This window comes from Microcebus murinus, chromosome 4 (genome assembly GCF_040939455.1).
Source record: "Microcebus murinus isolate Inina chromosome 4, M.murinus_Inina_mat1.0, whole genome shotgun sequence".
Taxonomy (NCBI): domain Eukaryota; kingdom Metazoa; phylum Chordata; class Mammalia; order Primates; family Cheirogaleidae; genus Microcebus; species Microcebus murinus.
This window is the reverse complement of record NC_134107.1, coordinates 79,167,205-79,186,112: the sequence shown is the minus strand read 5'-3', so window position 1 is coordinate 79,186,112 and position 18,908 is coordinate 79,167,205. Positions and strand designations below refer to the sequence as shown.

The 18,908-nt window shown below is 34.7% G+C and overlaps 1 pseudogene; it reads right to left on the bottom strand.

Moving 5' to 3' along the window:
* Positions 1 to 2,036: 2,036 nt before the first annotated feature.
* On the bottom strand, positions 2,037 to 3,049 carry LOC105869158 (E3 ubiquitin-protein ligase RING2 pseudogene; annotated as a pseudogene).
* Positions 3,050 to 18,908: the final 15,859 nt, after the last annotated feature.

The window sequence follows — 18,908 nt, the reverse complement described above, 5'->3', positions numbered from 1 at the left end:
TTCACTTGCTTCCCATTTCTTGCCTATTATGAATAATGTCACATTGAATATAGTGGGATTGCTAGGTAATTACCTTGCATGGTAATTCAAGTTTTAATTTTTTGAGGAACTCCAAATTGTTTTTCTTAACAGCTGTACTAATTTACATTCTCACCATCAGTGTGCAAGTGTTCTCTTTTCTCCACAACCTCACCAACATTTTTTATAGTTTGTCTTTTTGATAACAGCCATTCTAACAGGCATGAGGTGATATCCAAAAAGTTTAGGCACAGCAAATAAAACAATAAAGAGACAGCCTATGGAATGGGAGAAAATATGTGCCAACAATACATTTGATTAAAGGATAACATGCATAATATATCAGTGACTCAACCCAATTAGCAATAAAACAAATAATCTCATTTAAAAATTGACAAAGAACCAGAGAAGATATTTCTCCAAAGAAGAAATACAAATGGCCAATATGTACAAAAAATGCACAAAATTAGAAATCATCAGGGAAATCCATTTTGAGATTGGTTTTATGGTCTATCGTACTGTCATTCTCAATGTTCTATGTGTGCTTGAAAAAGATGTGTATTCTGCTAATGTTAAGTAGACCCATTCTATATGTCAGTTAATTTTGCTAATAGTATTGTTGAAGTCTTCTATATTCTAGCTTATTTTCTGTCTGGTTCTATAAATTATTGAGTATTTAAATTTGAAAACTATAATTTTTAAATTTTCTATTTCTCTTATTTCTATTTCTATTTCAATTATGTTATTTTTTTCTTTATATATTCTATAATTTGTTGCTATATTATAAATATATGCATAGATATATAAACATATGTAAATATGTATAATACATAAAATATATCTATATATATAAAATATATAAATATATAAATATGTAAATATACATGTATGTTAAAACATACATATATTTTATATGTATTTAGTTTCCTAATGCAGTGACACTTTCTTTATAATAAACTATCTTTTTTTCTAGTAATACCAGTTATTTCAAATTGTTTTCTCTATGCCATTTCTGATAGTAAATAAATGAAATATATAATTTATTTTCATACTTATTTTATACTCATGTTATGCTTATTTTATACTTAGTTATTTACACTTATTTTGGCAGAATTATCAACTCTTTTAAATTGCCATAATCAGAAGTCTCCCAATTTTTAAAAAATATTTTACAATTGAGAATCAAATTATACACTAACCCACTGATTTATCTTTTCTGTCACTCTTCATTCCTTAACATGATCCAATTTTCCATCTGATTCCATTTTTATTATATTTTTATAATAATGTCCTTTGACGTTTGTTATAGTGCAGATCATCTGGTAGAATGTAATGTCATATTGTTTCTGTTTCAAAGCATCTTTATTTTGCTTTTGATTTTAAATAATACTTTCATGCGGCAATAGTTCTAATCTATTTATTTTCTTTTTCCTTCAGTTTTTTATTTTATTTTATTTCTAAGTTCATAAAGAACTTCTTTTTAAAATGAGATATTATGAAAGAAAATACCATGAAAAGAACAATCCTATGAGAATTGTTTTTAAGCACAGTAAACTTGAGCCTTGGTCTTCATGAAGATACTAGAGTTTATATAGAAAACTATAAATATACATGACTCCGGGAAGAAAAAAGTCAGAATACATATTGTTTAACATTCTGTAGGCCTAAAAAACTTTTGAGGGAAGAGGGAAAACGATGGCCAACAGAATCTTTATTTAAGAATACAGAACTATGAGAAATTCCTGGATCCAAATAGTGCTCCAAATGGAACCACACTTTGTGAAAACACACAACTTACACAGTATTTTTTAAAGAAACAAAAGTACTGAATAACTGCAGTCCCTTCCATAAAGGATATCTTAAATTAAGGGGAAAAGATTTGAATAGTGTAAACGAGTCTGGCTTCGAAAGAAAACTGAACAACATATCCAGGATCTGTCCATAAAAGTCATGACAGTACATCTTTAAATAAATAAGCTATTAAAAAAAGTTCAGTCTTAGAATTGGTTTGTAAAAGCTCATTTGTGCTCCTTTGTGCGTGCGTAATAAAGTTCCATGAGTTTGTTTACTTTCCAGTATTTCTCACTGACCAATTCCAAAGAAAAAGTGCCATTTAATACTGTGAACTGACCACTGGCTGTTGCTATAGAAATGGTATATTGCTTCTCACTGGCTGTATCAAGTCTCATCTGGTTTGATTCGCCTTTGCTTCAAAGTTCTTCTATAAAGCTAACCTCACAGCCAGATACTTGGATAAGTGATCAACGGTGGTGTTACCTGAAGTCTTTATGTATCTTTTCTGTGCTCTGTTGTCTTTTTCCGTAAGTGTGGGATGAGGCCTGAACACTAATTCAATGTCACTAGCACCGTCCATTACCGGATCAATTGCCACCGCCGCCGCATTGTTATCAAGTTCAAGCGCAGAATCATCAGATGTTTTGGCCCGTTTGTTACTAGGGCCTGCTTCCTGATTGCTGTGTGCGGATGCATTACTACAGTGCGAACTGTCACCAGTACCTTCTGCTCCACTCCCATTTTCAATCTGTTGTTTCTTGCCTCGCTGTAATCTGTTCCTAGCCTGTGTCTTCAGTCCTTCCTCGGTGCCGTGACGGGGCGCTTGCCGATTATTGCGCTTGTTGATCCTGGCTAGTACTCTCTCTTGAGATTCATGCTCGCCATGATGGGGATAAATTTTGCTGATGAGCGCATCGAAGTTTGGGTCTGGCCTTAGCGACGACCTTTGGGAAACTAGCTTTTTCCGACAGGTAGGACATTCTTTGTTCCCACTTCTAAGGGCTGCGATGATGCAGTCTGCACAAAAACGATGTAAACACTCCTTTGTAGTCATGGTATTTTTCAACCTACCCAAACAAATTGGGCACATTAATTCGCTGTGTAGGCTGCGAGGCGAAACCACGATTTCCAAGCCATCTGTGATGGCCTCCTGAGGTGTTCGTTGTAATTCATATAAGCTGAGTTCCCACGTTTTGCTTAATGGCTGAGTTCCATTTGTCTGAGCAGCCTGAGCCATAGCGGCCCCTGCCCCAGCCCGGGAGATCAGCTGCCACGGCCGCCTGCGCCCCACAATATGGCGAGCCTCGGCTTTCGCAATGGAGCTCGGGAAATACAACAGGGCTGCTCGATACTCTTGAGAGACTGAGGGGAAGCTGGCTCAGCCGGCGCTGCGGGGAGGAGCCAGCGAGCGAGCAAGGGGCGGAGTCGCGGGACTGAGACGTGCTCGGCGGGAGGAGGCCCAGGCCCCCAGCGCCAGGGGAAGGGGCGCCGCCTACTGGCCTGGAGTGTCTGAGCCACAGCCCCACCCCGGCCCCCTTCAGTTTTTTAAACAAGACACTTCACTTAATTTTTGCTTGTGTACTGCCTAGGAGAAGTGTCTCATTATTTGTTCTTTGTTCCTGTGTACTTCATCGGTCTTATTTTTCATCTCTCTGTGCTTTGATAGTATATTTTTTTATTTTGGTTCTACATCAAGTTTTTTTTTGTAATTTCTAGATCTGTTTCTGTTGATGGGTTTGTTTTCTAGTTATGGGTCATATTTTGGATTCAAAATTTAACTAGATGACAAACTTTGAAAGTTTTCATGGTTGGTTTCTGCCTTTTATCACACTCTTGTAATTGTGTTGAATTTTGTTCAGGCACAGTTAATTTACTTGGAAACAATAGAGTACTTTGAAAGTTCGTTTTGCAGATTGGTTAGGGTGGTACCAGGGCAGCTGTTGGGTGTAGAGCTAATTTAAGGCCATTGCTGAGGCGATAACCTTCTAAGGATTCTAACTGATGCTCTTTGTATTATGAATTTTTTCCACTCTGGAGGAACATCAATAGTTCTTAGCTCTGAATAGGCTCTGGGAATTGTTTGATCTACTACTTTTCAATGGTTTCATTTCCAGCCTAGAATATTCTCCTTGCACATATGTGCAGAATCATTTCCACCCAAATACGTGAGGGAAACTTTATTATGGTGATCTACAAAAATGCCTTCCTGCCCTCTCTCTCTCTGCCCTCTCCTGTCTCTGTATGCGTATATGTGCCCCTCTTCTCTCTGGTAATATGCCCTGCAAGTTTTAGCTATCTTTGAATTCCTAAAATTCAATGTCTGCTTCTTCAAATAAAGGAGACCACTAGGCTCTTCTTGTATTCTATTTTCTTGTGCTATAGAGAAGCAGGAATCTGTGGCTCTGCCTTGTTTCCTTTCTCTTAGCGATCACATCCCCGTACCACCTCTTCATTTATAAATCATTGTTTCATATGTTTTCTTTGGTTTCATACTTTGGAATTTTATTATTGGTTGTATAAGAATAAATCATGTCCCTGTAACATATCTTAGGCAGAAGTAAAGTGCTTATTTTGATTCTGATAGGAACTGCATTAAAACTTTAGATAAGTTAGAGAAGAATTAGCATCCTGACAATATCAAGACTTTTGATCAAAAAACATGTATTTCTCTATATTTATGTTTGTTTTATTTTTCTTTAACATGGTTTATAATTGTCTTTGTAGAAACCTGGCATATATTAACTTTTATATTTGTTACTAAGTATAACAATTACACAGAATCACTTGATTGAAAAGACTCATGAAAATGCAGAATATACTCACATAAGACTTTAATACATAGCTAATGATACAGTATAGATAGATAATGAAAACATTTATAATCATTGAGGAGTCCAGACTTCCAGACACAACCCTCAGGGCCCTATCAGCACAAAACGTATTTCTTTTTTGAATTATGAGCCACTAAGTTAAGTGTGAGCTATCTTAGTTCCAGGGAAGACGAGGCACAAGTTTATTAAGGAATCTTTTATAACCTGCCACTTGCATAGTTAAAAGCAGGCTGTGTAAATGGTGAAGCTAACTGAAGACCATCAATCCATGCATTCCTGAACAATGCCTATAAACAAGTGCAAGATACCTTCAGAGGAATTTCACCTTTAGATAGCATATTATAAATCACTAACTAGACCTTCTCATCCTTATTTTGAGTAAAGGTCATGATCAGCCTTCCATGTTCCTTAAAGATGAACAGAGAGATACCCCAAGCTCACTGCCAGATAACTTTATTCTTATATACCATTTAATATTTTGATATTATAAATGCTAAATTTTACATTTAATTTTCTCTGTTTTTGATACATAGAAAAGCACTTTATATATCAATTAATTTTATATGCAGCAATATTGGTAAACTCATATTAATTGAAATAATGTATCAATACTTTCAGATTTTCTATACCAATCATACCTGTGACTTAACAGAAAGGATAGTTTTTTTTCTCTTTTTTCCCTTTTCAACTCCTATGCTAAGCTTACGTTTCTTTTCTCCCCTTACTGAGTAGAATCTCCAGTATAACGTTGAATAGAATTGGTGAAAAGATATACTTTTGACTTGTTATTAATATCAAAGAAAAAGCTTTGATAGTTCACATTAATTATGGTGTTTGTGTTTATTCTGTGTAAGCATACCTCATCTGAATAATGTTTTCTTGACTTCCTAGTTTGATAAGAATTGTTTGGATCATGGATTAAAGTTGAAATTCATCAAGCCATGTTTAGTTGTGGATGTCTCAATTGGTTTGTAGTAAAATAACATTCTTAATTTAATCCTTTGGGATTTGTTGACATTTAAATTGATTAAAATGAATATGTATTTTGTATTTGTTGGGCAGTTTTTCTCTACTCTTCCATTAGCTCAAGTTTATTATGTTGTTCAGATCCTTTGCATTGTTACTGGCATTAGATACTCTAATAGTATCAATTAGTGATATGATAATTAAATTTCTTTAAAACTATCTTTATAATTCTCTTAAATGTTGCCGCTTCCAGAAAGCCCTTTGTTATCATTACTACTGACTTTCCTTTCTGTTTTTTTCTGTTTTCACAGTGACCTATATATACTGTACTGTATTTAACCCTCCAATAGAGCAGAAACAAATATATACCTAACAAATTACTGAATCTTCAGGATAGATATTTAATACTAAAGTTACAAATACAGATGTGTATGTGTGACTATTAGTACAATGAATCTTAGAATGTATATTTCAGCACATTTTCTAGTTTATACTATTCATAATCATTAGTTTTATGACTATCTTTTGAATTCAAGTCTAGGCTCATTTTGAGATGAATTCTATTTAATATGTGCAACCACATAATAGCTTTCCTCATTACTGTCCACATTAATTCTTCATTAGATTCTTGAATCCTTGCTCACATAAATGTTTTGTGTCTTGTGACCAGCCCTCAACTCCCAGGCAGGTTCTACTCACAGTTCCCTTGTTCTTACTTTTCTGTTTGACATGTTTCTACCACTTGATTTTGGCTTCATTTTCTTAATTTCAGCCAATTCTACTTCTTCAACCTCTTTATTTTGTAGTCTATGATATGCCATGACTTTTCTCTGCCACTATAATACTTTTCTGATGCACCATGTCAATGTCTGGGCTTCCTTATGTTGTTTGCTGCCTAGATATTCTCATGTTTGTCAGGCATCTTCAGTAATAGTCTACAGCTTTCCTTGGGGCATCCCAGCTTAATTGAGCCTCAGTTGTGACATAAGCTTTTATAAGCATATTTTAAGATAATTCTTTAACATTTAAAAATTCTTTCTTTAAAAAAACACTATTACAGAGTTCTTAATGTAACTATAACATTGAATAACTGCCAAAAAATACAGAGAACAGTTGGAGTTGCGTTTCTAGGTGCTAATATGGTATTTCTGGGCTCAAGCTTCCAAAGCCTCACCTGAAATCAGAGTAAGCCTCAGTACCCATCAAGTGAGATGGCCCTTTGTGAAGTTAAAGATATTAAGGACCAAGGCAGGGCAATAAAGGTACATAGGTGTGGCCATGGGGGGGGGTACTAAATGAGAATATGTATAAAGAAGCAAGAAATGGATCTAACTTAGTTGACAGAAATGGGCATATATGACACACAAATAAACTAATTGCTGTAATTTACATATCTATTATCTCTGACTCATTTAGTCATTCATTTACTGATCAAATAGTTACTAAAGATATATTACATGCTGGGTACGATCATGGCAGTGAGGATACAGCAATAAATAAGAATGATATACTCATTCCCCTTCTGGATCCAACAGAGATGACCTACTACGACAGATGATATAAATAATTTTATTTTGACACATGACATGAAGGGGAACTTTAAAACAGATATATATGACAAGGTGCTGATCATGCTTGGGATTTTGAATAAGTGAAAAGGTAAAATCAGAAGGATAAGATTTAGTACAATTGCTGACTGGTTCTGATGGAGGAAACAGCACATACCTCTAAGAACTGAAAGAAGTTCAGCAAAGCAAATCATATGGAAAATGAGAAGTCAGATGGAAAATTACATAGAGTAAACTTCTTTTTCATATCAATAGAAAAGCTCTTCTGGATTCCTTAGTGGCTATTATAAGCATATGTTTATATTTAATTAAAACAGTTCTTAAGAAATATCTTTTAAGTTTTTGAGTTCCCTACGGTTCTTTGTGTTTTTCTTACAACTTATTTGCTGAAGAACTCAGATTGCCTGTCATGTACGTTCCATATTCTAAATTTTCTCATTTAATTTGCATGATTTCACCTGTTGCTTTTTTTTTTTTAACTTAGTGTTCCTGTCTTTTTCAGTTTGTATTCCATTCCCAACAAAATCTCTTCAGTGAGGACTTTGTTCAGAAGAGATTAATTTGGTTAGTTTTTTTTAAATTAGCAAAAACATTGTATATATTTGTTATATACAGCATTATGTTATATGTATACATTTGGGGACTGGCTAACTCAAGTTATGTAGCATATGCATTACCTGTGTGTGTGTGTGTGTGTGTGTGTGTGTGTGTGTGTGTGTGTGTGTGTGTGTAGAGAAAGCTTAAGATCTACTGAAAGCCATTTTCAAGTATATGATATATAAAATTTTGTTATTAAATGTAGTTACCATGGTATACAATAGATCTCTAGAACATACTTCTCTTAACTGAAATTCTGTGTCCTTTGACTGTGTCCCTGATCCCTCCATTCCAAGTCTTTGATGATGACTATTTTGCTCTCTGTTTCTATGAGTTTGATTTTTAAATTTGGTTAATTTTGACAATTCATAGGAACCAGACTTCCCCAGCACCCCTTGATCTTACCACAGTTCCCTTGCACTCACCTGTGAATTTTCTTACCGCTTTTGTCTGCTGTTCTCAGATTAGCCACTGAATTTTCTAGTTATTTGAGACTTCCCTTGCTCTCAGGGCCAGAATTCATTTTGCCTTTTTAATGTCTTCCAACAACTTGATGATACCATGGCAACTTGTTGTTCTCAGTACTTCATTCACCATCCCTTTGTGTTTTAAACTTTGGGAGAATAATTTGTCAGCTAGTGTTATTATGAAAAGTTAAGATTTTTTGAGTTTTACATCCTACTTATTAATATTCTCTTTTAGTAAAATAAAACATTGTTGATTATTAAGTTTAAGTGATTCTTTGTTCTATTCGTCTAAATAAAATGTTCTATAATATTTGACATTGTTAAGCACTCTTCCTCATTTATTCATTCACACATAAAATTTATGGAATATCTCATGAGACAGGCATTGTTTTAGGCACTGATGCAACAGTGCACAACAAACATGCCACCTTAAGTTTTATTGGGTCTTAAAATATATTAGGGGAGACAAAAAATAAAAAAATATTCATACTATCTTTTGAGAGAGTCTCACTCTGTTGCCCTGAGAAGAGTGTAGTAGTGTCATCTTAGCTCACTGAAACTTCAAACTCCTGGACTCAAGTGATCCTCTTGCCTCAGCCTCCTGAGTACTTAGGACTACAGGCACACGCTATGACACCTGATAGGGTCTTGCTCTAGCTCAGACTGTTTTTTAACTCCTGAGATCAAGCAGTCCTCCCACCTTGGCCTCCTAGGGTCCTAGGATTACAAGTCTGAGCCATCATGCCTGGCCTATTCATACTATCTTAATTCTTGCTTTTAATAATACAGTAACTCTTCACTTAATATTATCAATAGCTTCTTGGAAACTGAACATTTAAGCCCACCAACATACTGAAAAACCCATTCTACCTCAGGCTAATTGATATAAACATGAGTTACGTTCCTGTCAGGGTTGTTTTTTTGAGGGCTGTTGCCCCAGTTCTCTGGCTCCTGGCTTGGAAGAATCACAAGCTCGCAGGTGCGAAGGAGTGATGACAGAGATGAGCAACTCACAGAAGTAGATTTTATTGCAGGCTATTTTTGCACAGGAATAGAAAGCCAAATAATGTTTTCTAAGGGGAAACATGTCTATCTCTATGAGTGGAGAAAACCTTGAGGTTTTACCACACTTTTTCTTTTATGTCTATGCCTTGTGTTATGATAAATGTGGGTGGAATATTCTTTACTTTCTTAGGAAAAGGATTCTTAGAACTAAGGGCCCTCCCTAATTTTAACCTTATAGGGTAACTTCTAGGGGTTGCCATGACATTTGGAAACTATCATGGTGCTGATAAGTGTGATTTTTACTATGCTAATATATGTTAATGGGGAAAAGGTCAGTTTTAGACATGCGCTTCTAGTTTCTGTGCATGCTCCTGGCTGGGAAGAGTCCCTAACCTCAAGTTCCTTTTGTTGTAGGTTAGGTTCTAAATATTCACTTGTCTCCTCATTTTTGCCCCCCTCCTCTTTTCTGGTGGTTAGTGCTGCCAAACTGTACCTGTTCCTAACAGTTCCTGTACCACATATATGGTCACAAAAACATCACCAAATTTATAAATAAAGACCCAAAACACTTATAATAGTAAACATAGAAATAAATGTGAACTATGCATACATTTAAGAAAGATTAATAAATACAAGTAAGATAGTCTTTACCCACTTATTCCAGTTCAGGATTGCTGGAACTTCTCTCAGCTGCTCAGAACGTGAGGCAGGAACCCACCCTGGACAGTACACAATTCATGCCAGGCTGCACGCATACACACACACACACACACACACACACACACACTTATACTGGGACAATTTAGACACACCAGATCCCCTAATGGATACGTCTTTGGGATAAAAGAATAAACCAAAGTACCGAGGGAAAACACCATAGACAGACGCTTAGCAGGGAATTTTCTTTCTCATCAATTTTTTAAGGAAAAAATATTGAATGAAATGACAATATTCCATGAATGGGTTTTACCCCTCTCTACTTGTTATTTTCTGCTCAATATTCTCCTATTTCTGTACTTTTTATGTTGATGTTATGAACATATAACATCATATCCTTTTAAAAAATTTTAACAAGAATTTCCATAGCAGCTTTATTGACAATATCCAGAAACTGGAAAGAATCCAAATATCAATCTACTAAATATATAAAAAATGTGTAATACACAAGGAAATACTACCTAGCAACCAAAAATAATGAATCAAGTGACACAGAATATTAACAAATCTGGTGGAAATAACATTTACTTAAAGAGTATACATACAAAAGAGCACAAATTGTATATGTAATCCCATCTACATACATTTTGGAGCATTCAAAGTCAATATGGAGCACCAGAAGACAAAGGAGTAGCTACTACTTGTGGAAATAGGAAAAACCACTAGTGATCATACTGGAGATAGTAGCAATGCTTCATTTCAGGGTGGCAGAGAGGTATCCACATAGGCATATACACATGCAAAGTACAGTGAGTTTCTTGTAAGCAGCATATAATTGGGTCTTTATAAAATCCATTCTGTTAGTGTCTTTCAATTGGAAAATTTAATCCATTTATTTTTAAGGTATAAATATAAATAAGTTCTTACTGCTATTTTGTTATTTGCTTTCTAGGGTTTTTTATAGATTTTTTTCTTTCTTCCTTCCTTCCTCTTGCTGTTATCCTTTGTAGTTAAGTGGTTTTCTCTAGTAGTGTGTTTAATTCCCTTTTATTTTTGGTTCGTCTCTTATAGGTTTTTGCTTTATGATTACCATGAGGCTTATAAAAATCATCTTGTAGTTATAACAAGTTATTTTAGGCTGGTTATAACTTAATTTTGATTATAAGGATAGGATAAGAAACAAACAAACAAAAAAACGCCTCTATTCCCTCATACGCATTTGGAATTTTTTATATCTCATTTTATATTTTTGTATATTGCCTATCTGTTAACACATTAATACAGTTAGTATTTTTAACATTTTTTTCTTTTAGTCTTCATAGTAAAGATATAAGTAGTTTATGTGCTACATTTACAGCATTAGGATATACTGGGTTTGTCTGTATACTTAGTGAGTTTTATACCTTTAGATATTTTCTTTTTTTTTCTTCAATGTAAGATCCTAAGATATACCTTTAGATATTTTCTTGTTGTACATTAACATCTCTCATTTAGTTTGAAGAACTCCTTTTAGCATATTTTGTGAGCTCTGTGGTGATACATTTTCTTAGCTTCTGTTTGCATGAGGAAGTCTTTCTCCTTAGTTTCTGAATGACTGATTTACTGGGTACAGTATTCTTATTTGGCAAGTTTTTTTCTTCATTACTTTGAATGTGTCATTTCACTTCCTACTGGCTAGTACTGTTTCTAATGAGAAGTTTTCCGCCTAGAAAATTAGAATTTTCTTATAAGTTATTTGCTTCTTTTCTCTTGCTTTTTTCAGAATATTCTGTTTGTCTTTGATTTTTGAGGAGTTGATTACAATATGTCTTGGGGTTAGAATTATTTACATTGAAACTGATTGGAAACTTTTGACCTTCCTGTACCTGGATATTGGCATCCTTCTCTAGGTTTGGGATGTTTTATCAGGTATTATCTAATTGAATAAGCTTTCTATTCCTTTGACACTCTCAAATATTTTTGAACCCAAATAATTCAAATTTTTATGATTTTTATTCTGTTCCATATTTTCTTTAGGCTTTCTTTATTCCTTTTCATTCTTTTTTCTCCTCCCACTGTGTATTTCCAAATACCCTGTCTTTGACTAATTCATTTTTTTGCTTGATAAATTCTGCTATTCATGCCCTCTATTGCATTTTTCTTTTGGTTCATTGTGGTTTTCAGCTCCAGGATTTCTGTTTGATTTTTTTTTAATTATTTTAATTTCTCTGTTAATTTTCTCTGATGAATTACTTAATTATGTTTCTGTATTTTCTTTAAGTTTGTGAGTTTTCTTAACAGCCATTTTGAATTGTTGTCTGAGAGATAATACATATCCATTTTTTTCAGGGTCAATCTCTGACACTTTGTTTTGTCTCTTTGGTGAGGTTATGTGGTTCCCTGAATGTTTCTGGTTTTTATAGGCATGTGGCAACATCTGTGCATTGAAGAATTAGGTAGGTCTAGCAGTTATGGCTTCCCAGAGGATTTCAGGTTTCTGGGAAAGGCCTTATGTCCTCTTAATTTCTGAAGGACAGCCTTTCAAATATAATATTTTTGACTGACAGATTTTTTTCTGTCTTTCAGCACTTCTTAATACATTACTCCCCTTTCTCCTGGCCTGTAAGTTTTCTGCTTAGAAAAATCTTCATTTTTATAGGGCTGCTTACTAGTGCTTTATTTTGTTTCTTTGGTGGGGTCATGTTTCCCTGATTGGTCCTTGTGGCTATGCATTGATGTCTGTGCATTTGAAGAATTAGTCACCTATTTCTGTCTTCACAGATTGGCTTCAGCAGGGAGAGCCATTCAGCTGTCAGCCTATCCAGAAATTCTGCACAGGCCATCTGGCATCATTCATGAGCAAACTTGCTGGAGTCCTTATGTATGATAATTATGGTTCCTGGGTCACCAGGTGGACATATCTGGTACCTAGGTCCACAGTGTTGGTCTTATACTTTAGGTTCCACTTGGACCTGGGGCCACAGAACCCAGCCCAGAGACTCATTCTGAAGGTGTTGGCCTGGTTGGCTATGAGGGTGGGTCTTCAGGTTGAGTTTGTGTGGGTCTGCTCATAGACTAGGCTTGTGAGAGATGGCCCAAAGCCTGGGGACACTAAGTCAGGCCTGGAACCTGGGGTCACAGGGACTGATCTCAATATGGGCTCTATTGTGGCAGGCCTGGGCCCTGGGTGTGTTGGTGTGTCCCTGGATGCTGGGTCTGCTGGAGGCTGAGGCCACAGGGTGTGGCCTGACACTGAGCAGAAATGGAGCTTGTATCTGCAAAAGCTGGCCTGGTACCTAGAGCGACAGGTAGTGACCTGGAGTTAGGCTTCATAGGTACTAGCCTGGCACTAGGGTTGGTCTGGAGACTGAATCTATGGGTGCTAGCCTCTAGTGTTTCTGGTTTACCTGCATGGAACTGGGACAGGCCTGAAACCTGAGATTGTAGGGGCCCTCATATTACTGAGACAAGTCTGGAGCATTAGGTAGGCTTAGAGCCTGAATCCTCAGTGGCTAGCCTAGAGCCTGGGGATACTGGGGGCTTCTCTTCAATACATTCTTTCTTATTTCTGTGCTATATCCAGGTGCTATAATTTTTCATCTGGGTTCCTTAGCATGAGAATAATTATTTAAATTGATGAGTGAGTGCTGAAAACTCCTATTCTGCCACCTTGACAAAGTTATTCACTAGAATTTTTATTTTTTTTTAAATGTGATAATGATATATAAGGTAATGGAAAAGATGGTCTTTATTTTTAGTGATATACCAAAGTGTTAAAACATGTGTAATTTATTTTGAAATGTTGCAGGAAAAAATAAAAGCAAAGTATAATGAGAGAGAAAGATAAAGAAAATATGCAAAATATTAAAAATTGTTGATTCTGGGTAGTGGATGTATGTGTGCTATTTGTTCTCTCTAAATTTCCTTGTATTAAAAATTTGTAGTTATATTGTTTTATGGGGAAAGAGAGACACAGGGAGAGAGAGAGACATAGGTAGGGGGAGAGAGAATAAGGGAGCACTGGACATATGGTAGTGCTCCTCCCTGATTGTATCCACCTTTCCCATACCTACTCTTGTTGTATTCTGTCCTGTTTCTTGGATCAGGTTTGGGTTTCAGGTGAAATGCTGGCATATTTATGCAGGTTCTTGTTGCTTATAGAGCTATAGGTTGTTACAATGCCCTTTGCCGTGGATTCTGTCAGTACAAAGGGGCTGCAAATCATGGTCGACCTTCAGGGAGATCCACAAGAAATTGCATAAGATGATAACCATACTCTTAAATGATATGAACTTAGATTTCAAACTCCTGTGGCTTCTTAACGGATGTCAGTGGTGTGTACTGTTGTATTCAGCTTTTCCTATGAGTTTCTTATTTTGGTTTAAATTTTATATAAAAATATACTAGCCCAAACTCTTGCTAAAATGACTCATAAAAAATATAAAACCTTATGTAAGTTTATTTATATTCAAAAGCAATAGGCAGAATGAAGGTCATCTTTAGAAACTACTAGCCTAGAGGAAATGTCATGAGACATAAATGAGTTTGGAGTCAAAATAAAACCTAGAGGAATTGAGGAATTGACCAACTCAATTCCCAAGGAGAAAATAACTTCCCAAGAAAAAGAATTGAATGAAGAGAGGTACAGATGCACTGAACAAGGGAAGTTGAGGGGTGAACTTATAACAATGCCCTAATCACTAGATAATAACTACTGAGGAATCACCACATTACAAGCAGTTTTTCTAAAGCCCACCTAGGCAAGAATGATCCTCTGTGTAGCCCTTTAATCAAAGTATAAAGAAGATATTCATCTGAAAGCAAGTGTTTTGTTTTCCCTCTACTCCATGCTACTAAGCTACCAATTTATGGTTTATACAGCTTTTCCTCTAATCTGAAATTTATGGGTGATAGTGGATCTAAGGGGACAGTTCACCAATAAAAGACCTTTTTTTTGCACCTTTCTCTAAGGGGCATATATGGAACCCAATGGATTAAACTTTCCGTATTAACATATCTTGAAAATAGAAATTACTTCTCAGTTAATTCCACTTGCAAATCAACTAACAAGATTCCTGAAACCTCACCAATAACTTGAGTCTTTGTAGACTCTCTTCAGTAGGAATCTTATCTATTATTAGTTTAAGAAACTGATGGTACTTAAAACTATACATTTGCTTAATTTGAGGCAGGATGGAATGATTAGAAAAGTATTTTATAATTATTTTTATATGAATCTCACAAATGAATTATTTCTGTTATTATACTCTTTATATAATATAAATACTTTTAAAAATTTTAGTCTATTGTAACCTCAGCAATAATTGGAGTGTAATATGTACAATTTTGCAGTAGGAGTTATAAAACAGTGAAGCCAGTTTGGGTGTGCCTAAAGCTTTTTTTACCATATAGTACCATAACAAATGTAAAAGTAATTTAATTTGTACCCTAATAAATTGCAATTACTTAGATAATGCAAAAATAAAAATACTATATATCACATCTGTGGGATGTAGCTAAATTAGTATACTTAAAGAGAAATTGATGATATTAAATATTTATGTTCAAAAAATAAAATCTAAAATTTAATGAAATAGTGTCCTATTTAATAAGTTATACTATTCAAAATACCTAAAATAAAGTAGAAAAAATAAAGATAATAGAAATTAATGAAATGTAAGATAAAAATACAACCAAGAATCATGAAGTTAAAAGTTCATTCTTTGGAAAAATGAATAAAGCACACAAAACCTTAGTAAGAATTTTTAACAAGTGGAAAATGCAACTGAGCAATTTTAGGAAAGAAACGCAGATAAAGAAGAATTTTAGTATATAATAAAATACTGCCGAATAAAGGTGTATCAATAAAAATGAAAACATACATAGTTATGGATCAATATTGAAAACATTTTCTATTGAATGAAAATAATAGGCAGAGTAAGAATTATAGTGCATCATAATTTATGTAAATTTAAAATATATACATAGCAAACTCTAAAATCATCTATAAGAAGAATATATGAGCACTTAAGGGCCTCTGTCTAACAGCAAGTGTGACTAAGGCATGAGTCAGGAGGACTGGAAGGTTGGATTATTGAAGTGAGTATTTGTTATGAAGATTTATTACGAACAGGGCTTTGCAGAGATCAATTTTATGAGTATTATGAATTGAGGAGTCTACATTGTTCAACACAGTGGACCTGAGTGGCATAAACAACAACTTAAAAAATATATTAGAAGTTCTAGGCAGTACTGCCAGTAAGTGCTCCATGGGACCCTGATTGTTGGAAAGATTTATGTGGAGATTAATCAGGGCTCAAATAAAAAATAGTGAGATAGGAAGAGGCTACAGAGAGCTGGGACCTGGGACTGTAGGAGAAGGGAAGTACATATTGGGCATGGATCTAGATTTGAAAATGGTAAACACTGAAGTCAGAGACCAATTAGCTCTGGTGGAACAGCTTTGCACATCTTCATATGAAAAGATATTCTATAGAAAATCTCTGATAAAAGTCCCAGATACTGAGCTAGCAAGACTTACATCTTCTTGTCACCCAGTGGCTATAGTTGAAACTGCCTAGTGTTGAAGTGGCTAAATAATGGGAGAGAGGAGGACTTTGAAGTTCCACAATGTAAAAAAAAAAAAAAAAAAAAATTATATATATAATATGTATAATTTTTATATTTTATTTATGTATTTATATATTTATTTATATATTTACTTATTTTATTTATATTTTATTTATATATTATATAATTTTATATATATATAATTTTTTTTTTTTTACATTGTGGAACTTCAAAGTCCTCCTCTCTCCCATTATTTAGCCACTTCAACACTAGGCAGTTTCAACTATATATATATGAATCAGTATGAGTCTGGGCATTGTACTCCTACCCAAGGAGACAAGTTGGAAGTACTTCTTGTACAAACTGAAGAATGTGAGGCAGTTGGAAGGGAAAGTTCCAGGTAAGGTAACTACCAAAGGGCACCAAATTAAAGTCCAGGGGCTGAGCTGACTTGAGAATCCCACCAAGAGATGGATAAAATAAGCTAGAAAAATGAGTCAAGACTTCCATGTAAAGACAGAAGTCCTGGGCAGTTTCCATTTATGCACAAGAGGCCCAGACAAATGGAATGTGAACTCCCCTCAAAGACCGCTAGGTCTTGGAAATGTTATCTTGCAGTGTCTGTTTCTGGAATGCAGCTTTACCTACCATCCATGACAGCAGCTCTTTACAAAGTCCTTTTAACCACCAGCAGAGTTGTTATTAATAGATTTGTTTTTCTGGACTGTTTTCTTAATCAATAAAACTTGGATCCCTTTAGCAGTCTGGTCCCACACACTAGCCTAATATGGCTCCTACTTTTTCTGGAATGTTCTTGGGTGATGTTCCCCAAAAGGCCAAGGCTTCGGGGGAAAATCTGAAATGCTCTCCACAGTGAAGCCCTAGATCTTAGATACCTCCAGGAAGTGCTGCAGTCCTGTGACCTGATTCACTGTCTGGTCTTAGATGCCCTTCCTCACAGACTATCAGGTAGTATAGGTGGCTACACTTGGGGTCCTGTAGCTCCAAAGCAATCATGGCCAGATATATTATTCTTTCATTCATATTCATTTGCTTTGATTCAATTACAACATAAAACAATGTCTCACAAAATTACCTATCATCTATCAATATTTATCAGTCAATAGATTGATAAATCATCTTAGGTTAAGATTTCATTCCAAAGGTCCAGGGCCATTTTTATTTCCAGCCAGAAGTTTCACAGACATAAAACTCACTATTTACAAAGCTAAAAAGAAATATGGTCAAAATGTTAAGCAATATGATTATGATTGTTGCTATAATGCAATATCAGATTAGAATCTGAGCAGCCAAAATATGAAATATATTACCAGAAATTGTATAGCTTTTTTCAGAAAGTGAAATAACATAGTTTTCTCAATAGAAAGAAAGTGAATTCATGCTTTTTAACACATTTTTCACATGGTACCTAATATAGAATATTTGAACTACAGAGTAGATAATGGATCTTATCACCTTTATAGAGCAAATGCAGAATAAATTTTCATATGGCTATTTTTGTTAATGGTTTTCAATAAAAGCTAAGGTTATGATAAAAAGCATCTCAGTGAAAGAGAATTTATAAAGTGTTGAGCTAATAGGGCATTGCCCTTCTTCTGATACTGAAAAACTGCAGGATTCCAACCATTTGTTTAATGTTTGAAAACTATTCAAGACTGTACTAAATCATATCTAGATAATTTATTGGAATGTTGGTGAGAGCTTTAGCAAAACCCAAGATAGTGTGCCAGAGCTGTGTTTTCTCTAAAGGGGGAAGAGAAGACAGAAAGAATGATAGAATAGTAGAGAAGTTATATATGAAATTTCAAGGAACACATATGAAGAAGTAGGCTCAAGCCTCTTAAGAGGAGGAATTACCCTTAAAGAAATGCTATTTTTCCTCATAGAATAAAAGAAATGGAAAATGTATAGAAATTTCTAGAACAACTTGAAATACAGAGGAGGGATGTGTCATAAACTCTCATTTGTTTCAATAACATCACTAATCTTTAGAGGACAAAGTTGGGAAGTTAAGGTTAAAGGCTGGAAAACTATAGAATGTATTAAGAATCTTCTGGTTTGCTTTATAATTTTTAACATTGTATATAACAATGTTATATAATTATAACATTGTCTCCTGAGCTAAGGTTTGGGAGATGTCAATTCTCAGTTTATCTCTACCTTTAAGAGGAGAGATTTTAATTGCATTTTATTTTGTTTATTTAGTGGCATGGTTGAATTGGATTATGAATTTCTAAAATATTAGACAGCTTTAAAATGATTATATGTATTGTGATGACATAGTTATTTAACATCTTTATTTTCCTTAGAATGTAAGTTTCATGAAATCAGGGATCATGTGTATATGTGTCTGAACAGCTATAAGCATGGTTATCTAGATCTTTACTAGCACATGCTAGATACCTAATATAAATTTGTTAAACACATGAATTAAT